The sequence below is a fragment of the Neovison vison genome, chromosome 1, assembly GCF_020171115.1.
Source record: "Neovison vison isolate M4711 chromosome 1, ASM_NN_V1, whole genome shotgun sequence".
NCBI lineage: Eukaryota > Metazoa > Chordata > Mammalia > Carnivora > Mustelidae > Neogale > Neogale vison.
Window position 1 is genome coordinate 164,907,603 of NC_058091.1, and position 27,496 is coordinate 164,935,098.

General features: G+C 41.3%; 1 protein-coding gene across 1 annotated transcript in view; it reads left to right on the forward strand.

Annotated features, from left to right (window-relative positions):
• PGBD2 (piggyBac transposable element derived 2) overlaps positions 1 to 27,496 on the forward strand; it is a 54,702-nt gene that overhangs the window by 17,953 nt on the left and 9,253 nt on the right. The window lies entirely within an intron of this gene.

The window sequence follows — 27,496 nt, forward strand, 5'->3', positions numbered from 1 at the left end:
ATTGATCTGTGTGTTTGCTTTTGTGCAAGTATCATACTGTCCTGATGATTACTGCTTTGTAATATAGTTTAAAGTCCAAAATTGTGAGTCTCCAGCTTTGGTTTTGTTTTTCAAGATTGCTTTGGCTAATTGGGGTCTATTGTGGTTCCATACAAATTTTACTATTGTTTGTTCTAGCTCTGTGAAAACTACCTGTGTAATTTTGATGGGGATTGCATTAAATGTATAGTTTGCTCTGGGTAGTATAAACATTTTCCCATTTGTTCTTCTAATCCATGAGCATGGAATGTTTTCCCATTTCTTTGTGTCTTCCTCAATTTCTTTCATAAGTGTTCTATAGTTCAGAGTTACACATCTTTTACCTCTTCGGTTAGGTTTATTCCTAGGTATCTGATTGTTTTGGTGCAGTTGTAAATGGGATCAATTCCTTGATTTCTTTTTCTGATGCTTCATTATTGGTATATAGAAATGTAAAAGATTTCTACATCGATTTTGTATCCTGTAACTTTGCTGAATTTATCAGTTCCAGCATTTATTTTCTTGGAGTCTTTTGGGTTTCCTAAATAGAGCATCATGTTGTCTGCGAATAGTGAAAGTTGGACTTCTTTGCAGATTTGAATGCTTTTAATTTGTTTTTGTTGTCTGATTGCTGAGGCTAGGACTTCTGGTACTATTTTAAATAATATTGGTGAGAGTGGACATCCCTGTTTTGTTCCTGACCTTGGAGGAAAAGCTCTATTTGTCCCTACTGAGGATGATATTAGTTGAGTCTTTCATACATGGCCTTTATGATGTTGAGATATGAGGTATCCCAATTTTATGGAGGGTTTTTATCAAGAATGGATGTTGTACTTTGTCAAATTTTTTTTCCATCTATTGAGATGGAAAATATTCCATCTATTTCCATCTATTGAGAGGATCAGACCTTTACTTCATTAATGTGTATCACGTTGAATGCTTTGTGGATATCAGACGATCCTTGTAGCCCAGGAGTAATCTCACATGATTGTGCTGAATGATTCTATTAGTGTAGTGTTGGATTCAGTTTCCTAGTATGTTGAGAATTTTTCCATCCATGTTCATCAGGGATATTGGCCTCATTGGGGTCTTTCTCTGGTTTTGTGATCAAGATAATGTTGGCCTCATAGATGATTTGGGGATGTTTTCTTCATTTCTTTTCTTTTCTTTTTTTTTTTTTTTTGGAACAATTTGAGAAGAATAGATATTAATTCTTCCTTAAATGTTTGGTAGAATTTCCCTGAGAAACCATCTAGCCCTGACTTACATTTGTTGGAGATTTTTTTTTAAGGTTTTTATTTATTTATTTTACAGACAGAGATCAAAAGTAGGCAGAGAGGCAGGTTCCCTGCTGAGCAGAGAGCCCGATGCGGGGCTTGATCCCACGACCCTGGGATCATGACCTGAGCTGAAGGCAGAGGCTTTAACCCACTGAGCCATCCAGGTGCCCCATTGGAGATTTTTGATTACTGATTTAATTTATTTGCTGGTTATGGGTCTGTTCACATTTCCTATTTCTTCCTGATTCACTTTTGGTGTTTATATGTTTCTAGGAATTTATCCATTTCTTCCAGATTGTCCAATTTTTGGCATACTAGTATTCATAATATTCTCATAATTGTTTGCACTTCTGTGGTATTAATTGTGATCTCTCCTCTTGCATTTGTGATTTTATTTATTTGGGTCCTTTCTCTCTCTCTCTCTCTCTCTCCTTTTTTTTTTTTCTGTGGTAAATCTGGCTGGGGTTTTATCAATCTTACTGATTTTTTCAAAGAATCAGCTCCTAGTTTCACTGATATGTTCTTCCATTTATTTTCTTTAATTTCTTTAATTTTTTGATTAACCCATTCATTCTTTTTTTAAAATTTTTTATTTTTTATAAATATATATTTTTATCCCCAGGGGTACAGATCTGTGAATCGCCAGGTTTACACACTTCACAGCACTCACCAAAGCACATACCCTCCCCGATGTCCATAACCCTACCCCCCTTCTCCCAACCCCCCTCCCCCCAGCAACCCTCAGTTTGTTTTCTGAGATTAAGAGTCACTTATGGTTTGTCTCCCTCCCAATCCCATCTTGTTTCATTTATTCTTCTCCTACCCACAAAAGCCCCCATGTTGCATCACCACTCCCTCATATCAGGGAGATCATATGATAGTTGTCTTTCTCTGCTTGACTTATTTCACTAAGCATGATACGCTCTAGTTCCATCCATGTTGTCGCAAATGGCAAGATTTCATTTCTTTTGATGGCTGCATAGTATTCCATTGTGTATATATACAGCATCTTCTTTATCCATTCATCTGTTGATGGACATCTAGGTTCTTTCCATAGTTTGGCTATTGTGGACATTGCTGCTATAAACATTCGGGTGCACGTGCCTCTTCGGATCACTACGTTTGTATCTTTAGGGTAAATTCCTAGTAGTGCAATTGCTGGGTCATAGGGCAGTTCTATTTTCAACATTTTGAGGAACCTCCATGCTGTTTTCCAGAGTGGTTGCACCAGCTTGCATTCCCACCAACAGTGTAGGAGGGTTCCCCTTTCTCTGCATCCTTGCCAGCATCTGTCATTTCCTGACTTGTTGATTTTAGCCATTCTGACTGGTGTGAGGTGATATCTCATTGTGGTTTTGATTTGTATTTCCCTGATGCCGAGTGATATGGAGCACTTTTTCATGTGTCTGTTGGCCTTCTGGATGTCTTCTTTGCAGAAATGTCTGTTCATGTCCTCTGCCCATTTCTTGATTGGATTATGTGTTCTTTGGGTGTTGAGTTTCCTAAGTTCTTTATAGATTTTGGACACTAGTCCTTTATCTGATATGTCGTTTGCAAATATCTTCTCCCATTCTGTCAGTTGTCTTTTGATTTTGTTAACTGTTTCCTTTGCTGTGCAAAAGCTTTTGATCTTGATGAAATCCCAATAGTTCATTTTTGCTCTTGCTTCCCTTTCCTTTGGCGATGTTCCTAGGAAGATGTTGCTGCCTGTGTTCTCCTCAAGGATTTTGATGGATTCCTGTCTCACACTGAGGTCCTTCATCCATTTTGAGTCTATTTTTGTGTGTGGTGTAAGGAAATGGTTCCATTTCATTTTTCTGCATGTGGCTGTCCAATTTTCCAAACACCATTTATTGAAGAGGCTGTCTTTTTTCCATTGGACATTCTTTCCTGCTTTGTCAAAGATTAGTTGACCATAGAGTTGAGGGTCTATTTCTGGGCTCTCTATTTTGTTCCATTGATCTATGTGTCTGTTTTTGTGCCAGTACCATGCTGTCTTGATGATGACAGCTTTGTAATAGAGCTTGAAGTCCGGAATTGTGATGCCACCAACTTCGGCTTTCTTTTTCAATATTCCTTTGGCTATTCGAGGTCTTTTCTGGTTCCATATAAATTTTAGAATTATTAGTTCCATTTCTTTGAAAAAGATGGATGGTACTTTGATAGGAATTGCATTAAATGTGTAGATTGCTTTAGGTAGCATAGACATTTTCACAATATTTATTCTTCCAATCAAGGGCATGGAACATTTTTCCATTTCTTTGTGTCTTCCTCAATTTCTTTCATGAGTACTTTATAGTTTTCTGAGTATAGATTCTTAGCCTCTTTGGTTAGGTTTATTCCTAGGTATCTTATGGTTTGGGGTGCAATTGTAAATGGGATTGACTCCTTAATTTCTCTTTCTTCTGTCTTGTTGTTGGTGTAGAGAAATGCAGCTGATTTCTGTGCATTGATTTTATATCCGGACACTTTACTGAATTCCTGTACAAGTTCTAGCAGTTTTGGAGTGGAGTCTTTTGGGTTTTCCACATAGAGTATCATATCATCTGCGAAGAGTGATAATTTGACTTCTTCTTTGCCGATTTGGATGCCTTTAATTTCCTTTTGTTGTCTGATTGCTGAGGCTAGGACTTCTAGTACTATGTTGAATAGCAGTGGTGATAATGGACATCCCTGCCATGTTCCTGACCTTAGCGAAAACCTTTCAGTTTTTCTCCTTTGAGAATGATATTTGCAGTGGGTTTTTCATAGATGGCTTTGATGATATTGAGGTATGTGCCCTCTATCCCTACACTTTGAAGAGTTTTGATTAGGAAGGGATGCTTTACTTTGTCAAATGCTTTTTCAGCATCTATTGAGAGTATCATATGATTCTTGTTCTTCTTTTATTGATGTGTTGTATCACATTGACTGATTTGCGGATGTTGAACCAACCTTGCAGCCCTGGGATAAATCCCACTTGGTCGTGGTGAATAATCCTTTTAATGTACTGTTGAATCCTATTGGCTAGTATTTTGGTGAGAATTTTTGCATCTGTGTTCATCAAGGATATTGGTCTATAGCTCTCTTTTTTGATGGGATCTCTGTCTGGTTCTGGGATCAAGGTGATGCTGGCCTCATAAAATGAGTTTGGAAGTTTTCCTTCCATTTCTATTTTTTGGAACAGCTTCAGGAGTATAGGAATTGGTTGTTCTTGAAATGTTTGGTAGAATTCCCCTAGGAAGCAGTCTGGCCCTGGGCTTTTTGTTTGTTGGAGATGTTTGTTGACTGTTTCAATCTCCTTACTGGTTATGGGTCTGTTCAGGCTTTCTATTTCTTCCTGGTTCAGTTGTGGTAGTTTATATATTTCTAGGAATGCATCCATTTCTTCCAGATTGTCAAATTTGTTGGCGTAGAGTTGCTCATAGTATGTTCTTATAATAGTTTGTATTTCTTTGGTGTTAGTTGTGATCTTTCCTCTTTCATTCATGATTTTATATTTGGGTCATTTCTTTTTTTTTTTTTGATAAGTCTGGCCAGGGGTTTATCAATTTTATTAATTCTTTCAAAGAACCAGCTCCTAGTTTCGTTGATTTGTTCTGTTGTTTTTTTGGTTTCTATTTCATTGATTTCTGCTCTGATCTTTATGATTTCTCTTCTCCTGCTGGGCTTAGGGTTTCTTTCTTGTTCTTTCTCCAGCTCCTTTAGGTGTAGGGTTAGGTTGTGGAACTGAGACCTTTCTTGTTTCTTGAGAAAGGCTTGTACCACTATATATTTTCCTCTCAGGACTGCCTTTGTTGTGTCCCACAGATTTTGAACCATTGTATTTTCATTATCATTTGTTTCCATGATTTTTTTCAATTCTTCTTTAATTTCCCAGTTGACCCATTCATTCTTTAGAAGGATGCTGTTTAGTCTCCATGTATTTGTGTTCTTTCCAAACTTCCTCTTGTGGTTGAGTTCTAGCTTCAGAGCATTGTGGTCTGAAAATATGCAGAGAATGATCCCAATCTTTTGATACCGGTTGAGTCCTGATTTAGGACCGAGGATGTGATCTATTCTGGAGAATGTTCCATGTGCACTAGAGAAGAATGTGTATTCTGTTGCTTTGGGATGAAATGTTCTGAATATATCTGTGATGTCCATCTCATCCAGTGTATCATTTAAGGCCTTTATTTCCCTGTTGATCTTTTGCTTGGATGATCTGTCCATTTCAGTGAGGGGAGTGTTAAAGTCCCCTACTATTATTGTATTATTGTTGATGTGTTTCTTTGATTTTGTTATTAATTGGTTTATATAGTTGGCTGCGCCCACGTTGGGGGCATAGATATTTAAAATTGTTAGATCTTCTTGTTGGACAGACCCTTTGAGTATGATATAGTGTCCTTCCTCATCTCTTATTATAGTCTTTGGCTTAAAATCTAATTGATCTGATATAAGGATTGCCACTCCTGCTTTCTTCTGATGTCCATTAGCATGGTAAATTCTTTCCCACACCTCACTTTAAATCTGGAGGTGTCTTTGGGCTTAAAATGAGTTTCTTGGAGGCAACATATAGATGGGTTTTGTTTTTTTATCCATTCTGATACCCTGTGTCTTTTGATTGGGGCATTTAGCCCATTAACATTCAGGGTAACTATTGAGAGATATGATTTTAGTGCCATTGTATTGCCTGTAAGGTGACTGTTACTGTATATTATCTCTGTTCCTTTCTGATCTACCACTTGTAGGCTCTCTCTTTGCTTAGAGGACCCCTTTCAATATTTCCTGTAGAGCTGGTTTGGTGTTTGCAAATTCTTTCAGTTTTTGTTTGTCCTGGAAGCTTTTAATCTCTCCTTCTATTTTCAATGATAGCCTAGCTGGATATAGTATTCTTGGCTGCATGTTTTTCTCATTTAGTGCTCTGAAAATATCATGCCAGCTCTTTCTGGCCTGCCAGATCTCCGTGGATAAGTCAGCTGCCAATCTAATACTTTTACCATTGTATGTTACAGACTTCTTTTCCTGGGCTGCTTTCAGGATTTTCTCTTTGTCACTAAGACTTGTAAATTTTACTATTAGGTGATGGGGTGTGGGCCTATTCTTATTGATTTTGAGGGGCGTTCTCTGAACCTCCTGAATTTTGATGCTCGTTCCCTTTGCCATATTGGGGAAATTCTCCCCAATAATTCTCTCCAGTATACCTTCTGCTTCCCTCTCTTTTTCTTCTTCTTCTGGAATCCCAATTATTCTAATGTTGTTTCGTCTTATGGTGTCACTTATCTCTCGAATTCTCCCCTCGTGGTCCAGTAGCTGTTTGTCCCTCTTTTTTTTTTTTCCAATTTATTTTTTTTCAGAAAAACAGTATTCATTATTTTTTCACCACACCCAGTGCTCCATGTGTTTGTCCCTCTTTTGCTCAGCTTCTTTATTTTCTGTCATTTGGTCTTCTATATCACTAATTCTTTCTTCTGCCTCATTTATCCTAGCAGTGAGAGCCTCCATTTTTGGTTGCACCTCATTAATAGCTTTTTTGATTTCAACTTCGTTAGATTTTAGTTCTTTTATTTCTCCAGAAAGGGCTTTTATATCTCCCGAGAGCTTTTCTCTAATATCTTCCATGCCTTTTTCGAGCCTGGCTAGAACCTTGAGAATCGTCATTCTGAACTCTAGATCTGACATATTACCAATGTCTGTATTTTTAGCTCCCTAGCCTTCGGTACTGCTTCTTGTTTTTTTTTTTTTTTTGTGGTGAATTTTTCTGCCTTGTCATTTTGTCTAGGTAAGAGTATATGAAGGAGCAAGTAAAATACTAAAATGGTGGCAACAACCCCACGAAAATAACCAAATCAGAAGAGATCCCAAATCGTGAGGGGGGAGAAAGGGTATAAAAAGAGGTTCAAAAAGAAAGAAAGAAAAAAAAAAAGAATTAAAAAAAGAAAACGAATAAACAAAGGTATAAAAAAGAAAAAATATATATATATTAAATAAACTAGTTAAAAAACATTGAAAAAGAAAAGGGTAAATGTTAAAAAAAAATTTAGGAGGGAGGAGTCAAGATGGCGGAGAAGTAGCAGGCTGAGACTACCTCAGCTAGCAGGAGATCAGCTAGAGAGCTTATCTAAAGATTGCAAACACCTGCAAATCCATCGGCAGATCGAAGAGAAGAAGAACAGCAATTCTAGAAACAGAAAAACAACCACTTTCTGAAAGGTAGGACTGGCGGAGAAGTGAATCCAAAGCGACGGGAAGAGAGACCCCGGGGGGGAGGGGCCGGCTCCCGGAAAGCGGCGGAGCAACGGAGCACAAAATCAGGACTTTTAAAAGTCTGTTCCGCTGAGGGACATCGCTCCGGAGGCTAAACCGGGGCGAAGCCCACACGGGGTCGGCGTGACCTCAGGTCCCGCGGGGTCACAGAAGGATCGGGGGTGTCTGAGTGTCGCAGAGCTTGTGGTTATTGGAACGGGAAAGCCGGCTGCAGAGACAGAGCCGACTGTAAGCTCGCAGCTCGGAGTTGCCTTGAACCGGTCGCAAGCTTGGTGAGCTCGGAGCGCGGCCGGAGGTTAGGCAGACGCGAGTTACCAGGAGCAGTTCGCTGAGGGCGCACAGGGGAGCGGGGCCCTGGGCTCTTGGCTCCTCCGGGCCGGAGACCAGGAGGCCGCCATTTGTATTCCCGTCCTCCGGAACTCTACGGAAAGCGCTCAGGGAACAAAAGCTCCTGAAAGCAAAGCCGAGCAGATCACTCAGCCCCGGCCCCTGGTAAGGGCGGTGTAATTCCGCCTGGGGCAAAGACACTTGAGAATCACTACACCAGGCCCCTCCCCCAGAAGATCAACAAGAAATCCAGGCAAGACCAAGTTCACCTACCAAGGAGTGCAGTTTCAATACCAAGGAGAGAGCAGCAGAATTCCAGAGGAGGAGAAAACAAACCACGGAACTCATGGCTTTCTGCCGGTGATTTTTTAGTCTTGCAGTTAATTTATTTTTTTTTTCTTTTTCATTTTTTTTCTCTTCTTCTGCTAAAATTTTTTATAATTTTACCCCTTTCTTTTTTAACGTTTTTTACCTAGATTATCTAATATATATATATTTTGCTTTTTTATACTTTTCTTTATTCATTTTCTTTTTTTTTAATTCTTTTTTTTTCTTTTTTTTTCTTTCTTTCTTTCTGAACCTCTTTTTATCCCCAAATCAGAAGAGATCCTAATCTCTTCAATCTTTTTTTTTCTTAACTCTTTTTTAAATTCTTGATTGAATTTTTAATTCAATCTCTTTTTTTTAATTCTTTTTTTCTTTTTTTCTTTCTTTCTTTTTGAACCTCTTTTTATCCCCAAATCAGAAGAGATCCCAAACAGAAGAGATTGGGAGGTCCCAATCAGAAGAGATTGGGAGATCCCAATCAAAGGAGATCCCAATCAGAGGAGATTCCTCACCCAATCGTGAGGGGCGAGAAATCCCCCCACATGATTTGGGATCTCTTCTGATTTGGTTAAAGCATATTTTACTGGGATTGTTGCCACCCTTTTAGTATTTTACTTGCTCCCTCATATACTCTTAGCTGGACAAAATGACAAGGCGGAAAAATTCACAACAAAAAAAAGAACAAGAGGCAGTACCGAAGGCTAGGGACCTAATCAATACAGACATGGGTAATATGTCAGATCTAGAGTTCAAAATGACAATTCTCAAGGTTCTAGCCGGGCTTGAAAAAGGCATGGAAGATATTAGAGAAACCCTCTCCAGAGATATAAAAGCACTTTCTGGAGAAATAAAAGAACTAAAATCTAACCAAGTTGAAATCAAAAAGGCTATTAATGAAGTTCAATCAAAAATGGAGGCTCTCACTGCTAGGATAAATGAGGCAGAAGAAAGAATTAGCGATATAGAAGACCAAATGACAGAGAATAAAGAAGCTGAGCAAAAGAGGGACAAACAGCTACTGGACCATGAGGGGAGAATTCGAGAGATAAGTGACACCATAAGACGAAACAACATTAGAATAATTGGGATTCCAGAAGAAGAAGAAAGAGAGAGGGGAGCAGAAGGTATACTGGAGAGAATTATTGGGGAGAATTTCCCCAATATGGCAAAGGGAACGAGCATCAAAATTCAGGAGGTTCAGAGAACGCCCCTCAAAATCAATAAGAATAGGCCCACACCCCGTCACCTAATAGTAAAACTAACAAGCCTTAGTACAAAGAGAAAATCTTGAAAGCAGCCCGGGAAAAGAAGTCTGTAACATACAATGGTAAAAGTATTAGATTGGCAGCTGACTTATCCACAGAGACCTGGCAGGCCAGAAAGAGCTGGCATGACATTTTCAGAGCACTAAACGAGAAAAACATGCAGCCAAGAATACTATATCCAGCTAGGCTATCATTGAAAATAGAAGGAGAGATTAAAAGCTTCCAGGACAAACAAAAACTGAAAGAATTTGCAAACACCAAACCAGCTGTACAGGAAATACTGAAAGAGGTCCTCTAAGCAAAGAGAGAGCCTACAAGTGGTAGATCAGAAAGGAACAGAGACAATATACAGTAACAGTCACCTTACAGGCAATACAATGGCACTAAAATCATATCTCTCAATAGTTACCCTGAATGTTAATGGGCTAAATGCCCCAATCAAAAGACACAGGGTATCAGAATGGATAAAAAAACAAAACCCATCTATATGTTGCCTCCAAGAAACTCATTTTAAACCCGAAGACACCTCCAGACTTAAAGTGAGGGGGTGGAAAAGAATTTACCATGCTAATGGACATCAGAAAAAAGCAGGAGTGGCAATCCTTATATCAGATCAATTAGATTTTAAGCCAAAGACTATAATAAGAGATGAGGAAGGACACTATATCATACTCAAAGGGTCTGTCCAACAAGAAGATCTAACAATTTTAAATATCTATGCCCCCAACGTGGGCGCAGCCAACTATATAAACCAATTAATAACAAAATCAAAGAAACACATCAACAATAATACAATAATAGTAGGGGACTTTAACACTCCCCTCACTGAAATGGACAGATCATCCAAGCAAAAGATCAACAGGGAAATAAAGGCCTTAAATGATACACTGGATGAGATGGACATCACAGATATATTCAGAACATTTCATCCCAAAGCAACAGAATACACATTCTTCTCTAGTGCACATGGAACATTCTCCAGAATAGATCACATCCTCGGTCCTAAATCAGGACTCAACCGGTATCAAAAGATTGGGATCATTCCCTGCATATATTCAGACCACAATGCTCTGAAGCTAGAACTCAACCACAAGAGGAAGTTTGGAAAGAACACAAATACATGGAGACTAAACAGCATCCTTCTAAAGAATGAATGGGTCAACTGGGAAATTAAAGAAGAATTGAAAAAAATCATGGAAACAAATGATAATGAAAATACAACGGTTCAAAATCTGTGGGACACAACAAAGGCAGTCCTGAGAGGAAAATATATAGCGGTACAAGCTTTTCTCAAGAAACAAGAAAGGTCTCAGTTCCACAACCTAACCCTACACCTAAAGGAGCTGGAGAAAGAACAAGAAAGAAACCCTAAGCCCAGCAGGAGAAGAGAAATCATAAAGATCAGAGCAGAAATCAATGAAATAGAAACCAAAAAAACAATAGAACAAATCAACCAAACTAGGAGCTGGTTCTTTGAAAGAATTAATAAAATTGATAAACCCTTGGCCAGACTTATCAAAAAGAAAAGAGAAAGGACCCAAATAAATAAAATCATGAATGAAAGAGGAGAGATCACAACTAACACCAAAGAAATACAAACTATTATAAGAACATACTATGAGCAACTCTACGCCAACAAATTTGACAATCTGGAAGAAATGGATGCATTCCTAGAAACACATAAACTACCAAAATTGAACCAGGAAGAAATAGAAAGCCTGAACAGACCCATAACCAGAAAGGAGATTGAAACAGTCATTAAAAATCTCCAAACAAACAAAAGCCCAGGGCCAGATGGCTTCCCGGGGGAATTCTACCAAACATTTAAAGAAGAACTAATTCCTATTCTCCTGAAACTGTTCCAAAAAATAGAAATGGAAGGAAAACTCCCAAACTCATTTTATGAGGCGAGCATCACCTTGATCCCCAAACCAGACAAGGATCCCATCAAAAAAGAGAGCTATAGACCAATATCCTTGATGAACACAGATGCGAAAATTCTCACCAAAATACTAGCCAATAGGATTCAACAGTACATTAAAAGGATTATTCACCACGACCAAGTGGGATTTATCCCAGGGCTGCAAGGTTGGTTCAACATCCGCAAATCAGTCAATGTGATACAACACATCAATAAAAGAAAGAACAAGAACCATATGATACTCTCAATAGATGCTGAAAAAGCATTTGACAAAGTACAGCATCCCTTCCTGATCAAAACCCTTCAAAGTGTAGGGATAGAGGGCACATACCTCAATATCCTCAAAGCCATCTATGAAAAACCCACTGCAAATATCATTCTCAATGGAGAAAAACTGAAAGCTTTTCCACTAAGGTCAGGAACACGGCAGGGGTGTCCATTATCACCACTGCTATTCAACATAGTACTAGAAGTCCTAGCCTCAGTAATCAGACAACAAAAGGAAATTAAAGGCATCCAAATCGGCAAAGAAGAAGTCAAATTATCACTCTTCGCAGATGATATGATACTCTATGTGGAAAACCCAAAAGACTCCACTCCAAAACTGCTAGAACTTATACAGGAATTCAGTAAAGTGTCAGGATATAAGATCAATGCACAGAAATCAGTTGCATTTCTCTACACCAACAACAAGACAGAAGAAAGAGAAATTAAGGAGTCAATCCCATTTACAATTGCACCCCAAACCATAAGATACCTAGGAATAAACCTAACCAAAGAGGCTAAGAATCTATACTCAGAAAACTATAAAGTACTCATGAAAGAAATTGAGGAAGACACAAAGAAATGGAAAAATGTCCCATGCTCCTGGATTGGAAGAATAAATATTGTGAAAATGTCTATGTTACCTAGAGCAATCTACACATTTAATGCAATTCCTATCAAAGTACCATCCATCTTCTTCAAAGAAATGGAACAAATAATTTTAAAATTTATATGGAACCAGAAAAGAACTCGAATAGCCAAAGGGATATTGAAAAACAAAGCCAAAGTTGGTGGCATCACAATTCCGGACTTCAAGCTTTATTACAAAGCTGTCATCATCAAGACAGCATGGTACTGGCACAAAAACAGACACATAGACCAATGGAATAGAATAGAGAGCCCAGAAATAGACCCTCAACTCTACGGTCAACTAATCTTCGACAAAGCAGGAAAGAATGTCCAATGGAAAAAAGACAGCCTCTTCAATAAATGGTGTTGGGAAAATTGGACAGCCACGTGCAGAAAAATGAAATTGGATCATTTCCTTACACCACACACAAAAATAGATTCAAAATGGATTAAGGACCTCAATGTGAGAAAGGAATCCATCAAAATCCTTGAGGAGAACACAGGCAGCAACCTCTTCGACCTCAGCCGCAGCAACATCTTCCTAGGAACATCGCCAAAGGCAAGGGAAGCAAGGGCAAAAATGAACTTTTGGGATTTCATCAAAATCAAAAGCTTTTGCACAGCAAAGGAAACAGTTAACAAAACCAAAAGACAACTGACAGAATGGGAGAAGATATTTGCAAACGACATATCAGATAAAGGACTAGTGTCCAAAATCTATAGAGAACTTAACAAACTCAACACCCAAAGAACAAATAATCCAATCAAGAAATGGGCAGAGGACATGAACAGACGTTTCTGCAAAGAAGACATCCAGATGGCCAACAGACACATGAAAAAGTGCTCCATATCACTCGGCATCAGGGAAATACAAATCAAAACCACAATGAGATATCACCTCACACCAGTCAGAATGGCTAAAATCAACAAGTCAGGAAATGACAGATGCTGGCGAGGATGCGGAGAAAGGGGAACCCTCCTACACTGTTCTTGGGAATGCAAGCTGGTGCAACCACTCTGGAAAACAGCATGGAGGTTCCTCAAAATGTTGAAAATAGAACTGCCCTATGACCCAGCAATTGCACTACTGGGAATTTACCCTAAAGATACAAACGTAGTGATCCAAAGGGGCACGTGCACCCGAATGTTTATAGCAGCAATGTCCACAATAGCCAAACTATGGAAAGAACCTAGATGTCCATCAACAGATGAATGGATCAAGAAGATGTGGTATATATACACAATGGAATACTATGCAGCCATCAAAAGAAACGAAATCTTGCCATTTGCGACAACATGGATGGAACTAGAGCATATCATGCTTAGCGAAATAAGTCAAGCGGAGAAAGACAACTATCATATGATCTCCCTGATATGAGGGAGTGGTGATGCAACATGGGGGCTTAAGTGGGTAGGAGAAGAATCCATGAAACAAGATGGGATAGGGAGGGAGACAAACCATAAGTGACTCTTAATCTCACGAAACAAACTGTGGGTTGCTTGGGGGAGGGGGGTTGGGAGAAGGGGGGTAGGGTTATGGACATTGGGGAGGGTATGTGCTTTTGGGTAAATTGGAAGGGGAGATGAACCATGAGAGACTATGGACTCTGAAAAACAATCTGAGGGGTTTGAAGTGACGGGGGGGGGTGGGAGGTTGGGGTACCAGGTGGTGGGTATTATAGAGGGCACAGCTTGCATGGAGCACTGGGTGTGGTGAAAAAATAATGAATACTGTTTTTCTGAAAATAAATAAATTGGAAAAAAAAATTTAGCAGAAGAAGAGAAAAAAAATGAAAAAGAAAAAAATTAAATTAACTGCAAGACTAAAAAATCACAGTGAGAAAGCCATGAGTTCGTGCTTTGCTTTCTCCTCCTCTGGAATTCTGCTGCTCTCCTTGGTATTGAAACTGCACTCCTTGGTAGGTGAACTTGGTCTTGGCTGGATTTCTTGTTGATCTTCAGGGGGAGGGACCTGGTGTAGTGATTCTCAAGTGTCTTTGCCCCAGGCGGAATTGCACCACCCTTTCCAGGGGCTGGGCTGAGTAATCCGCTCGGCTTTGCTTTCAGGAGCTTTTGTTCCCTGAGCACTTTCCGTAGAGTTCCGGAGGACGGGAATACAAATGGCGGCCTCCTGGTCTCTGGCCTGGAGGAGCCGAGAGCCCGGGGCCCCACACTTCAGTGCGCCCTCAGAGAACAGCGCCCAGTAACACCCGTCTGCCTGACCTCCAGCCGCGCTCCGATCTCACCGAGCCTGCGACCGGTTCAAGGCAACACCGAGCTGTGAGCTTACTGTCGGCTCTGTCTCTGCAGCCGGCTTTCCCGTTCCAATACCCGCAAGCTCTGCGACACTCAGACACCCCCGATCCTTCTGTGACCCTGCGGGACCTGAGGCCACGCTGACCCTGCGTGGGCTTTGCCCCGGTTCAGCTTCTGGAGCATGTCCCTCAGTGGAGCAGACTTTTAAAAGTCCTGATTTTGTGCTCCGTTGCTCCGCCGCTTGCCGGGAGCTGGCCCCTCCCCCCGGGGCTATCTTCCCGTCGCTTTGGATTCACTTCTCCGCCAGTCCTACCTTTCAGAAAGTGGTTGCTTTTCTGTTTCTAGAATTGCTCTTCTTCTATTAGATCTGCCAATGGATTTTTAGGTGTTTGCAATCTTTAGATAAGCTCTCTAGCTGATCTCCTGCTCCTGAAGTAGTCTCAGCCTGCTACTTCTCCGCCATCTTGACTCCTCCTCTAACCCGTTCATTCTTATGATGCTCTTTAACCTCTATGTATATGTGGTTTTTCGATACTTTTTGTTGTGGTAAACTTCAACTTTCATAGCGTTGTGGTGAGAAAATATGTGTGGTATGATCTCAGTCCTTTTATATTTGTTGAGGCCGTTTTTTGTAACCCAGTATGTGATCTCTTCTGGAGAATGTTCCATTTGCACTCAAAAAGAATGTATATTCTGATGCTTTTGGAAGAAATGTTTGGAATATATCTGTTACATCCATCTGGTCCAGTTTGTTATTTAAAGCCATTGTTTCCTTGTTGATTTCCTGCTTAGATAATCTGTCTGTTGTTATAAATGGGCTGTTAAATGTCCCTTAATATTACTGTACTAATTGATTTTTATATCTGGGTACTCCAATTTGGGGGGCATAAATATGTATAGTTATTAGATGTTCTTGTTGATAAGACCCCTTTATAATAGTGTCCTTTTTCATCTCTTGTTACAGTCTTTAGTTTAAAATCTAGCTTGTCTCATTTAAGTATGGTAACACCAGCTTTCTTTTGATGTCCTTCAGCAAGATAGATGGTTCTCCATCCCCTCACTTTCAATCTACAAGTGTCTTTAGGTCCAAAGTGAGTTTCTTATAGGCAGCATAGAGATGGATATTGTTTTTTATCCATTCTGATACTTTGTGTCTATTGACAGGAGCATTTAGTTTGTTTACATTCAGAGTGAGTATTGATAGATATGAATTTAGTGCCATTGTGTTACTCGTAAAGTCACTGTTCCTGTAGATTTTCTCTGTTTCTTTACTGTTTTTGTTGCTTGTGGTATTTATTTCCTTCTCAAAGGGTCCCTTTTAATATTTCTTGCAGGGCTGATTTAGTGGTCATGAACTCCTTTAGTTTTTATTTGTCTGAGAAACTCTCTCTCCTTCTATTCTAAATGACAGCTTTGCTGAATAAAGTATTTTTGGCTGCATATATTTCCCATTGAGCACATTGAATATATCATGCATCTCTCTTCTGGCCTGTTACATTTCTGTGAGTAGGTCTGCTGCTAACCTTATATGTCTTCCCTTGTAATTTAGGGATTTCTTTTCCCTTGCTGTTCTCAGGATGTTTTCCTTATCTCTCTGTTTTGCAGATTTTACTACACTATATCTTGTTGTTGCCCTGCTTTTGTCAATTTTGGTCCAAGTTCTCTGTGCCTCTTGGATTTGGATGTCTGTTTCCTTCACCAGATTAGGGACATTTTTTTTTTTCCAATTTATTTATTTTCAGAAAAACAGTATTCATTATTTTTTCACCACACCCAGTGCTCCATGCAAGCTGTGCCCTCTATAATACCCACCACCTGGTACCCCAACCTCCCGCCCCCCCGCTACTTCAAACCCCTCAGATTGTTTTTCAGAGTCCATAGTCTCTCATGGTTCATCTCCCCTTCCAATTTACCCAAAAGCACATACCCTCCCCAATGTCCATAACCCTACCCCCCTTCTCCCAACCCCCCTCCCCCCAGCAACCCACAGTTTGTTTCGTGAGATTAAGAGTCACTTATGGTTTGTCTCCCTCCCTATCCCATCTTGTTTCATGGATTCTTCTCCTACCCACTTAAGCCCCCATGTTGCATCACCACTCCCTCATATCAGGGAGATCATATGATAGTTGTCTTTCTCCGCTTGACTTATTTCGCTAAGCATGATACGCTCTAGTTCCATCCATGTTGTCGCAAATGGCAAGATTTCGTTTCTTTTGATGGCTGCATAGTATTCCATTGTGTATATATACCACATCTTCTTGATCCATTCATCTGTTGATGGACATCTAGGTTCTTTCCATAGTTTGGCTATTGTGGACATTGCTGCTATAAACATTCGGGTGCACGTGCCCCTTTGGATCACTACGTTTGTATCTTTAGGGTAAATTCCCAGTAGTGCAATTGCTGGGTCATAGGGCAGTTCTATTTTCAACATTTTGAGGAACCTCCATGCTGTTTTCCAGAGTGGTTGCACCAGCTTGCATTCCCAAGAACAGTGTAGGAGGGTTCCCCTTTCTCCGCATCCTCGCCAGCATCTGTCATTTCCTGACTTGTTGATTTTAGCCATTCTGACTGGTGTGAGGTGATCTCTCATTGTGGTTTTGATTTGTATTTCCCCGATGCTGAGTGATATGGAGCACTTTTTCATGTGTCTGTTGGCCATCTGGATGTCTTCTTTGCAGAAATGTCTGTTCATGTCCTCTGCCCATTTCTTGATTGGATTATTTGTTCTTTGGGTGTTGAGTTTGTTAAGTTCTTTATAGATTTTGGACACTAGTCCTTTATCTGGTATGTCGTTTGCAAATATCTTCTCCCATTCTGTCAGTTGTCTTTTGGTTTTGTTAACTGTTTCCTTTGCTGTGCAAAAGCTTTTGATTTTGATGAAATCCCAAAAGTTCATTTTTGCCCTTGCTTCCCTTGCCTTTGGCGATGTTCCTAGGAAGATGTTGCTGCGGCTGAGGTCGAAGAGGTTGCTGCCTGTGTTCTCCTCAAGGATTTTGATGGATTCCTTTCTCACATTGAGGTCCTTCATCCATTTTGAATCTATTTTTGTGTGTGGTGTAAGGAAATGGTCCAATTTCATTTTTTTGCACGTGGCTGTCCAATTTTCCCAACACCATTTATTGAAGAGGCTGTCTTTTTTCCATTGGACATTCTTTCCTGCTTTGTCGAAGATTACATGACCATAGAGTTGAGGGTCTATTTCTGGGCTCTCTATTCTGTTCCATTGGTCTATGTTTCTGTTTTTGTGCCAGTACCATGCTGTCTTGATGATGACAGCTTTGTAATAAAGCTTGAAGTCCGGAATTGTGATGCCACCAACTTTGGCTTTGTTTTTCAATATCCCTTTGGCTATTCGAGGTCTTTTCTGGTTCCATATAAATTTTAGAATTATTTGTTCCATTTTTTTGAAAAAGATGGATGGTACTTTGATAGGAATTGCATTAAATGTGTAGATTGCTTTAGGTAGCATAGACATTTTCACAATATTTTTTCTTCCAATCAAGGGCATGGAACATTTTTCCATTTCTTTGTGTCTTCCTCAATTTCTTTCATGAGTACTTTATAGTTTTCTGAGTATAGATTCTTAGCCTCTTTGGTTAGGTTTATTCGTAGGTATCTTATGGTTTTGGGTGCAATTGTAAATGGGATTGACTCCTTAATTTCTCTTTCTTCTGTCTTGTTGTTGGTGTAGAGAAATGCAGCTGATTTCTGTGCATTGATTTTATATCCGGACACTTTACTGAATTCCTGTACAAGTTCTAGCAGTTTTGGAGTGGAGTCTTTTGGGTTTTCCACATAGAGTATCATATCATCTGCGAAGAGTGATAATTTGACTTCTTCTTTGCCGATTTGGATGCCTTTAATTTCCTTTTGTTGTCTGATTGCTGAGGCTAGGACTTCTAGTACTATGTTGAATAGCAGTGGTGATAATGGACATCCCTGCCATGTTCCTGACCTTAGCGAAAACCTTTCAGTTTTTCTCCTTTGAGAATGATATTTGCAGTGGGTTTTTCATAGATGGCTTTGATGATATTGAGGTATGTGCCCTCTATCCCTACACTTTGAAGGGTTTTGATCAGGAAGGGATGCTGTACTTTGTTAAATGCTTTTTCAGCATCTATTGAAAGTATCATATGGTTCTTGTTCTTTCTTTTATTGATGTGTTGTATCACATTGACTGATTTGCGGATGTTGAACCAACCTTGCAGCCCTGGGATAAATCCCACTTGGTCGTGGTGAATAATCCTTTTAATGTACTGTTGAATCCTATTGGCTAGTATTTTGGTGAGAATTTTTGCATCTGTGTTCATCAAGGATATTGGTCTATAGCTCTCTTTTTTGATGGGATCCTTGTCTGGTTTTGGGATCAAGGTGATGCTGGCCTCATAAAATGAGTTTGGGAGTTTTCCTTCCATTTCTATTTTTGGAACAGTTTCAGGAGAATAGGAATTAGTTCTTCTTTAAATGTTTGGTAGAATTCCCCCGGGAAGCCATCTGGCCCTGGGTTTTTGTTTGTTTGGAGATTTTTAATGACTGTTTCAATCTCCTTACTGGTTATGGGTCTGTTCAGGCTTTCTATTTCTTCCGGGTTAAATTTTGGTATTTTATATGTTTCTAGGAATGCATCCATTTCTTCCAGATTGTCAAATTTGTTGGCGTAGAGTTGCTCATAGTATGTTCTTATAATAGTTTGTATTTCTTTGGTGTTAGTTGTGATCTCTCCTCTTTCATTCATGATTTTATTTATTTGGGTCCTTTCTCTTTTCTTTTTGATAAGTCTGGCCAAGGGTTTATCAATTTTATTAATTCTTTCAAAGAACCAGCTCCTAGTTTGGTTGATTTGTTCTATTGTTTTTTTGGTTTCTATTTCATTGATTTCTGCTCTGATCTTTATGATTTCTCTTCTCCTGCTGGGCTTAGGGTTTCTTTCTTGTTCTTTCTCCAGCTCCTTTAGGTGTAGGGTTAGGTTGTGGAACTGAGACCTTTCTTGTTTCTTGAGAAAAGCTTGTACCGCTATATATTTTCCTCTCAGGACTGCCTTTGTTGTGTCCCACAGATTTTGAACCGTTGTATTTTCATTATCATTTGTTTCCATGATTTTTTTCAATTCTTCTTTAATTTCCCGGTTGACCCATTCATTCTTTAGAAGGATGCTGTTTAGTCTCCATGTATTTGTGTTCTTTCCAAACTTCCTCTTGTGGTTGAGTTCTAGCTTCAGAGCATTGTGGTCTGAAAATATGCAGAGAATGATCCCAATCTTTTGATACCGGTTGAGTCCTGATTTAGGACCGAGGATGTGATCTATTCTGGAGAATGTTCCATGTGCACTAGAGAAGAATGTGTATTCTGTTGCTTTGGGATGAAATGTTCTGAATATATCTGTGATGTCCATCTCATCCAGTGTATCATTTAAGGCCTTTATTTCCCTGTTGATCTTTTGCTTGGATGATCTGTCCATTTCAGTGAGGGGAGTGTTAAAGTCCCCTACTATTATTGTATTATTGTTGATGTGTTTCTTTGATTTTGTTATTAATTGGTTTATATAGTTGGCTGCGCCCACGTTGGGGGCATAGATATTTAAAATTGTTAGATCTTCTTGTTGGACAGACCCTTTGAGTATGATATAGTGTCCTTCCTCATCTCTTATTATAGTCTTTGGCTTAAAATCTAATTGATCTGATATAAGGATTGCCACTCCTGCTTTTTTCTGATGTCCATTAGCATGGTAAATTCTTTTCCACCCCCTCACTTTAAGTCTGGAGGTGTCTTCGGGTTTAAAATGAGTTTCTTGGAGGCAACATATAGATGGGTTTTGTTTTTTTATCCATTCTGATACCCTGTGTCTTTTGATTGGGGCATTTAGCCCATTAACATTCAGGGTAACTATTGAGAGATATGATTTTAGTGCCATTGTATTGCCTGTAAGGTGACTGTTACTGTATATTGTCTCTGTTCCTTTCTGATCTACCACTTGTAGGCTCTCTCTTTGCTTAGAGGACCCCTTTCAATATTTCCTGTAGAGCTGGTTTGGTGTTTGCAAATTCTTTCAGTTTTTGTTTGTCCTGGAAGCTTTTAATCTCTCCTTCTATTTTCAATGATAGCCTAGCTGGATATAGTATTCTTGGCTGCATGTTTTTCTCGTTTAGTGCTCTGAAAATGTCATGCCAGCTCTTTCTGGCCTGCCAGATCTCTGTGGATAAGTCAGCTGCCAATCTAATACTTTTACCATTGTATGTTACAGACTTCTTTTCCTGGGCTGCTTTCAGGATTTTCTCTTTGTCACTAAGGCTTGTAAATTTTACTATTAAGTGACGGGGTGTGGGCCTATTCTTATTGATTTTGAGGGGCGTTCTCTGAACCTCCTGAATTTTGATGCTCGTTCCCTTTGCCATATTGGGGAAATTCTCCCCAATAATTCTCTCCAGTATACCTTCTGCTCCCCTCTCTCTTTCTTCTTCTTCTGGAATCCCAATTATTCTAATGTTGTTTCGTCTTATGGTGTCACTTATCTCTCGAATTCTCCCCTCATGGTCCAGTAGCTGTTTGTCCCTCTTTTGCTCAGCTTCTTTATTCTCTGTCATTTGGTCTTCTATATCGCTAATTCTTTCTTCTGCCTCATTTATCCTAGCAGTGAGAGCCTCCATTTTTGATTGCACCTCATTAATAGCTTTTTTGATTTCAACTTGGTTAGATTTTAGTTCTTTTATTTCTCCAGAAAGGGCTTTTATATCTCTGGAGAGGGTTTCTCTAATATCTTCCATGCCTTTTTCAAGCCCAGCTATAACCTTGTGAATTGTCATTTTGAACTCTAGATCTGACATATTACCAATGTCTGTATTGATTAGGTCCCTAGCCTTCGGTACTGCCTCTTGTTCTTTTTTTTGTTGTGAATTTTTCCGCCTTGTCAGTTTGTCCAGCTAAGAGTATATGAAGGAGCAAGTAAAATACTAAAAGGGTGGCAACAATCCCAGGAAAATATGCTTTAACCAAATCAGAAGAGATCCCAAATCATGACGGGGGATTTCTCCCCCCTCACGATTGGGTGAGGGATCTCCTCTGATTGGGATCTCCTTTGATTGGGATCTCCCAATCTCTTCTGATTGGGATCTGCCAATCTCTTCTGATTGGGATCTCTTCTGATTTGGGGATAAAAAGAGGTTCAAAAAGAAAGAAAGAAAAAAAAGAAAAAAAGAATTAAAAAAAAGAGATTGAATTAAAAATTCAATCAAGAATTTAAAAAAGAGTTAAGAAAAAAAAAGATTGAAGAGATTAGGATCTCTTCTGATTTGGGGATAAAAAGAGGTTCAAAAAGAAAGAAAGAAAAAAACAAGAAAAAAAAAGAATTAAAAAAAAAGAAAATGAATAAAGAAAAGTATAAAAAAGCAAAATATATATATATTAGATAATCTAGTTAAAAAACGTTAAAAAAGAAAAGGGTAAAGGTTATAAAAATTTTTAGCAGAAGAGGAGAAAAAAAATGAAAAAGAAAAAAAAAGTAAATTAACTGCAAGATTAATAAAATCACAGGCAGAAAGCCATGAGTTCCGTGGTTTGTTTTCTCCTCCTCTGGAATTCTGCTGCTCCCTCCTTGGTATTGAAACTGCACTCCTTGGTAGGTGAACTTGGTCTTGCCTGGATTTCTTGTTGATCTTCTGGGGGAGGGGCCTGGTGTAGTGATTCTCAAGTGTCTTTGCCCCAGGCGGAATTACACCGCCCTTACCAGGGGCCGGGCTGAGTGATCTGCTCGGCTTTGCTTTCCGGAGCTTTTGTTCCCTGAGCGCTTTCCGTAGAGTTCCGGAGGACGGGAATACAAATGGCGGCCTCCTGGTCTCTGGCCCGGAGGAGCCGAGAGCCCAGGGCCCCGCTCCCCTGTGCGCCCTCAGCGAACAGCTCCTAGTAACTCGCGTCTGCCTAACCTCCCACCGCGCTCCGAGCTCACTGAGCCTGCGGCCGGTTCAAGGCAACTCCGAGCTGCGAGCTTACTGTCAGCTCTGTCTCTGCAGCCAGCTTTCCCGTTCCAATATCCGCAAGCTCTGCGACACTCAGACACCCCCGAATCTTCTGTGACCCCGCGGGACCTGAGGTCACGCCGACCCCGTGTGTGCTTCGCCCCGGTTTAGCCTCCGGAGCGATGTCCCTCAGCGGAACAGACTTTTAAAAGTCCTGATTTTGTGCTCCGTTGCTCCGCCGCTTGCCGGGAGCCGGCCCCTCCCCCCGGGGTCTATCTTCCCGTCGCTTTGGATTCACTTCTCCGCCAGTCCTACCTTTCAGAAAGTGGTTGTTTTTCTGTTTCTAGAATTGCTGTTCTTCTTCTCTTCGATCTGCCGATGGATTTGCAGGTGTTTGCAATCTTTAGATAAGCTCTCTAGCTGATCTCCCGCTAGCTGAGGTAGTCCCAGCCTGCTACTTCTCCGCCATCTTCGATTAGGGACATTTTTCAGCTATAATTTCCTCAAGTAAACCTTCTTCCCTCTTTCTCTAATTCTTTTGGGACTCCTATGATATGAATGTTGTTTGCTTTATGATGTCGCTGCATTCCCTAAGTGTACATATGTCATCTAGTATTTTTCTTTCCCTCTTTTCAGCTTCATTATTTTCTATAATATTATTTTTTATATCACTTATTTATTCTTCTGCTTCTTCCATCCTTGTTGTCATTATATCTAATTGGATTTGCATCTCAGTTATAGTATTTTTTTATTTCATACTGACTAGTTTTTAGTCTTACCTCTGTGGTAAAGGAGTCTCTGGTGTCTTCCATACCTTTCTCAGGCCCAGCTAGTATCCTTTTGATTGTTGGTTTTAAAATCTGGGTCAGGCGTACTACTTGTATCTGTTTTGAATAGATCCCTAGCTGTGACTTTTTCTTGTTCTTTCTTTTGGTATGAGTTCTTCCTCCTTGGCATTTTTGCCTCAGTCTCTGTCTTCCGTGTAGGAAAGCCTTTATGTTTCCTCCTCATGGGAGTAATGACTACATTAAGAAGTCATTTAAAAAAAACAAAAGAAAAGAAAGAGGTCACATACTGACCAGGGCCTGGCCCTTCAGGAAGTGTTTCTGGTGTGTGCTTTGTGCACTCTGCTGCTGTTTTTGTTTCTTTTTTTTTTTTTTTTTAAGATTTTAATTATTTATTTGACAGACAGAGATCACAAGTAGGCAGAGAGGAAGGCAAAGAGAGAGGGGAAGCAGGCTCCCCACTGAGCAGAGAGCCCGATGCAGGGCTCGATCCCAGGGCCCTGAAATCATGACCTGAGCTGAAGGCAGAGGCTTAGCCCACTGAACCACCCAGGCACCTCTGCTGCTGTGTTTTGACTACTTTTTCCCTCAGGTCAGCTCTCTACAATGTTTCACCCTACTTTCAATGAGGAGTGTTTGACCCTTGTCCAGTGTGACATGAGTCTGAACTAGGTGTGCTGTGGTCTTCCTGTTAAAAAGGCTAGAGCCGGGGGTGACTGGATGTGTCAGTTGGTTAAGTGGCTCCCTTCAGCTCAGGTCAGGTCCTGGGGTCGAATCTCACATCAGATTCCCTGCTCAGCGGGGAGTCTGCTTCTCCCTCTGCCCCTCCCCCTGCTTCTGCTCCCCTTCCCCTCAAATAAATAAATAAAATCTTAAAAAAACAGACAAAAGGCTGGATCTAGTATCCACTAGAGCTGGTTTTGTTTTAATCTATGTTTGGTAGACTTGGGTGTGGGGAGTTTGCACTCGTTTTCTGGGAGAGAGAACCAGCCCCTCCTCTGGTTCTCCATCACACTTGCCCTAGTGAAAAAGCACCTAGAGCTTAGGAGAGTGTGTCAGGCCTCCACTGTGTGTGCCGTACTGCTCACTGAAGTCCGCCAGTGCTGACTGGGGCAGATGGCGGCCCATAAAAATGGCGTCACCCCACTCTTTGTTCCCTGGAGATGGGAGTTTATGCTCACTGCTATTCAGGAAACTGTCACAGAAGAGGGAACAATCTCCCCTCATTAGTCCCTGGCTTCCCTCACATCCCTACCTTCACCCTGTGTCTGAGCTCTTTGCCCACCCAGTGGCCATCTCAGGCATGCTGGCTGGGTTTTAATACTCCACATTTTCAGGATCTAGTGTAGCATGGACCTGCACTAATCCTCCGGGGAAGTGTCTAGCCACGCTGTGGCTGGTGCTGCTTCGTCTGTGAAGGACAGTCACCCAAATGTGCAGTGACTTGGAGTTCATGGTAAAATGTAACACAAAAGCCAATGCCCAGGTTAGCTGTACTCAGAAGCTGCCTCTGCTCCTATGGTCATGGGCAGGGCAGCTCACTGGTGTTGCTGGCTGTTTTGTCCCTGGAAAGGCAGTTCCATCTCTCCCAAATGCACTCCAAAAAGAGTACTCCTGGGTTTCTGCCCTCCTTCTCCACAGGAGCACCTCTATGCTGGCCAGGCTCCAGCCTTGGTGAGGGTGTGGACCCCTAACCCTTCAGACTTTTAGCTCCACTGCTTCTAAGAACTTGCTGTAATCAGCCCTGCTTGTTTTTTTCCCCTCAGTGGTTTTGGGGAAATGTTTTTCTTGTGCACTGCCCTCCATGTGTACTCTCCCACATACTTTCTCTCCTATCTCCCTGATCAGGGCTCCCTCCCCTCCCCACCATCCACGATTCTTTCCTCTCCCAAATCCTGTCTTCACACTTCCTACCTTCCACAGTGTAGCCTCTTTTCTCCCTCTAGTTGTGCACTTTGTTTTTTTCAGTCCTCAGATTGATTTCTTGGGTGTTCAGAATGATTTGATATTTATCTAGCTGTGTTCCAGGGACAAGGAAAACATAGGGGCTCCCTACTACTCCTTCATCTTTATCCCTCCTCCCCTTCTCCAGGAGTCTGAAGAGCCATGTGCAGAGGGTGTCTGGTGGGCAGGGCTGCAAACAGCAGCTCCGGTAGTGAGACTGGTGGGAGGCCTGAATCTGCTGCTACAAACCAGGAGAGGCTAGGGGACTTGTGTCAATCAATGGCTACTGTCCCCCAAGACCCGCTGTCCAAGATCCCTGGGACCTGGGGCTTCAGTTTTTCTCTCCCTTCCTGGCCCACACAGAGCATGAGAAGTACCTTACTTCCCCTAAGGTCACACCTCCTGTGCCCTGGCTTCGAGCACAGAGGCTGATGGAGTCAATGTCCAGGAGGTGAGGTTCGAGTGAGTCTCTAATGTGGTTTGAACTCCGAAGTCCAAGGGCAGGTCTGCAGAGAATTCACTTCTGTGGTAAAGCCAGTGTCCTCCCTCTGGTTGAAATTCTTCTCATGAGGAGGTTGGGCCAGAGTGGCACAGGGCAGCCTTAGTGCCCACCTTCCCTGCCCTGTCTACTCTCACAGCCGCAGTGATAGGCCTCACTGCCCTGCTGCTTCCACTCTAGAGGGCTTCCCGTGACAGCCTGAAAGATCCCCCGGGGCTCCAAGCACCCCGGAATGGACCCCTTCTCAGGAGGAGACCCCCGGACCCAAAAACCAAGCCGAGTCCACTGATCAGATGCAAACAGCACGAGGTTTATTGAGTTGACACAGGTACCTGCGGGCGATCAAGTCTTAGGAAGACTCGCGCGCCAGCCCTTTGTTCAGGGCCTTTTTATGGGGTTTGGGGAAGCGAAAGCATACGTACAGAAGCAGAAACATAGTTACAAGGTTCTTATTGGCTGGTTTGAATGTAAGGCATACTCGGTGTTTGTAGATTGGCTTTGAAGGACCCCGGCGCGCGAAGAGAAAGGTGGGGAGGGGGAGTGAGGAGGGGGAGTTGGACCTTATTACTCAGCAGAGAAACATCCTGCCTACGTGACTAGGCCCACGTACCTAGGCGACCCCCTTGCCTATGTGACTATGCGCATAAGGTATCCTGTTGAAACAGGAGACCAGTATCACCCCCTAAAAGCCAAGTGGTTACAGAAAGGCAAGGGAGTGGTTAAACAATTAACTGGGGGAGGGGTCTAACAGGGGAAGGGCGAGCGATTACAGAAAAGCCAAGAAGCAGTTAGTTAATCAATGGCTGGGGGGGGGGTGTCTATATGCGGAGTCTTTCATTCCCCCCTTTTTCTTTATCATGGATAGAATCTTATATCCATTCGCTCTGGTCCTGTACCAGGTCAGTTTGGGATCCGGTCTGTCGAATTAGCTGATATTGCTGTGTCACCAGTGGTTTTGCAGCCCCAATAGCGACAATAAAAGTGGGATGTCCCACTACAGTAGGTCCACTCTCTGGGTCTGTGAAACACGGGGCATAAGTGTTCTTAACATACTTTGTTGACTTCAGTCCCCATAGCTTCCCCAAGGATTTAACCCGAGTCACCCCGGGGGGGATGGTTGTGAAGGCGGTCAAAGTAATTTTCTACGTCCTAATTGGCTGGAGTTCCCATTGCTAGCTTGCAGATGTTAGGGTGTACTAGCTGCAGGGCTTGCAGATGGGCTTGAGGAACTGAGTTATGTGTCTTTGGAAATTGGGCTATTGATAAGGTAACTTCTTTGTTGTAAATCTCAAGGACATTTGCAAACAAAGGGAGACTCCTGCCTTACAAGACTGTGATCTCTGCAATATAAACATTTGTTCTTTTTTCAGGGCAGTCAGGGGTGCCTGTGAAATGTCATACATATTACCAAGGGGAGGGGTGGAGAGGGGGTGCAAGGCGCCAGCCCCTGCTCCCTCTTCAGCCAGCCTCCTGAACAATTTTGACCCTTAAATCTTTAAGGTGGTTGAAGGTGGAAGGTCTTATCTTCTGTAACTTCTTCCTGCTGAATAGGGGCGTAGAGCTGTCCCTACCTACTCAGGTCAACATTGATCAGTGGAGGAATGTATAGGGGAGTTACGAAAGGCGGAGGCAGCTGAATCCAGTGCTGACAGTGAAAAAGTATCTTTGCGCATGGTAAGGATCATCTGTCGTGGTGAAGTCATTGCAGCGATGGAGTCTCGGCACCAAGTAGAGAAACAGCGAACAAAGCAACATATTAAGGCTAATAAGGCAATAAGAATGAGAAGCCCAAAAAGGAGATTT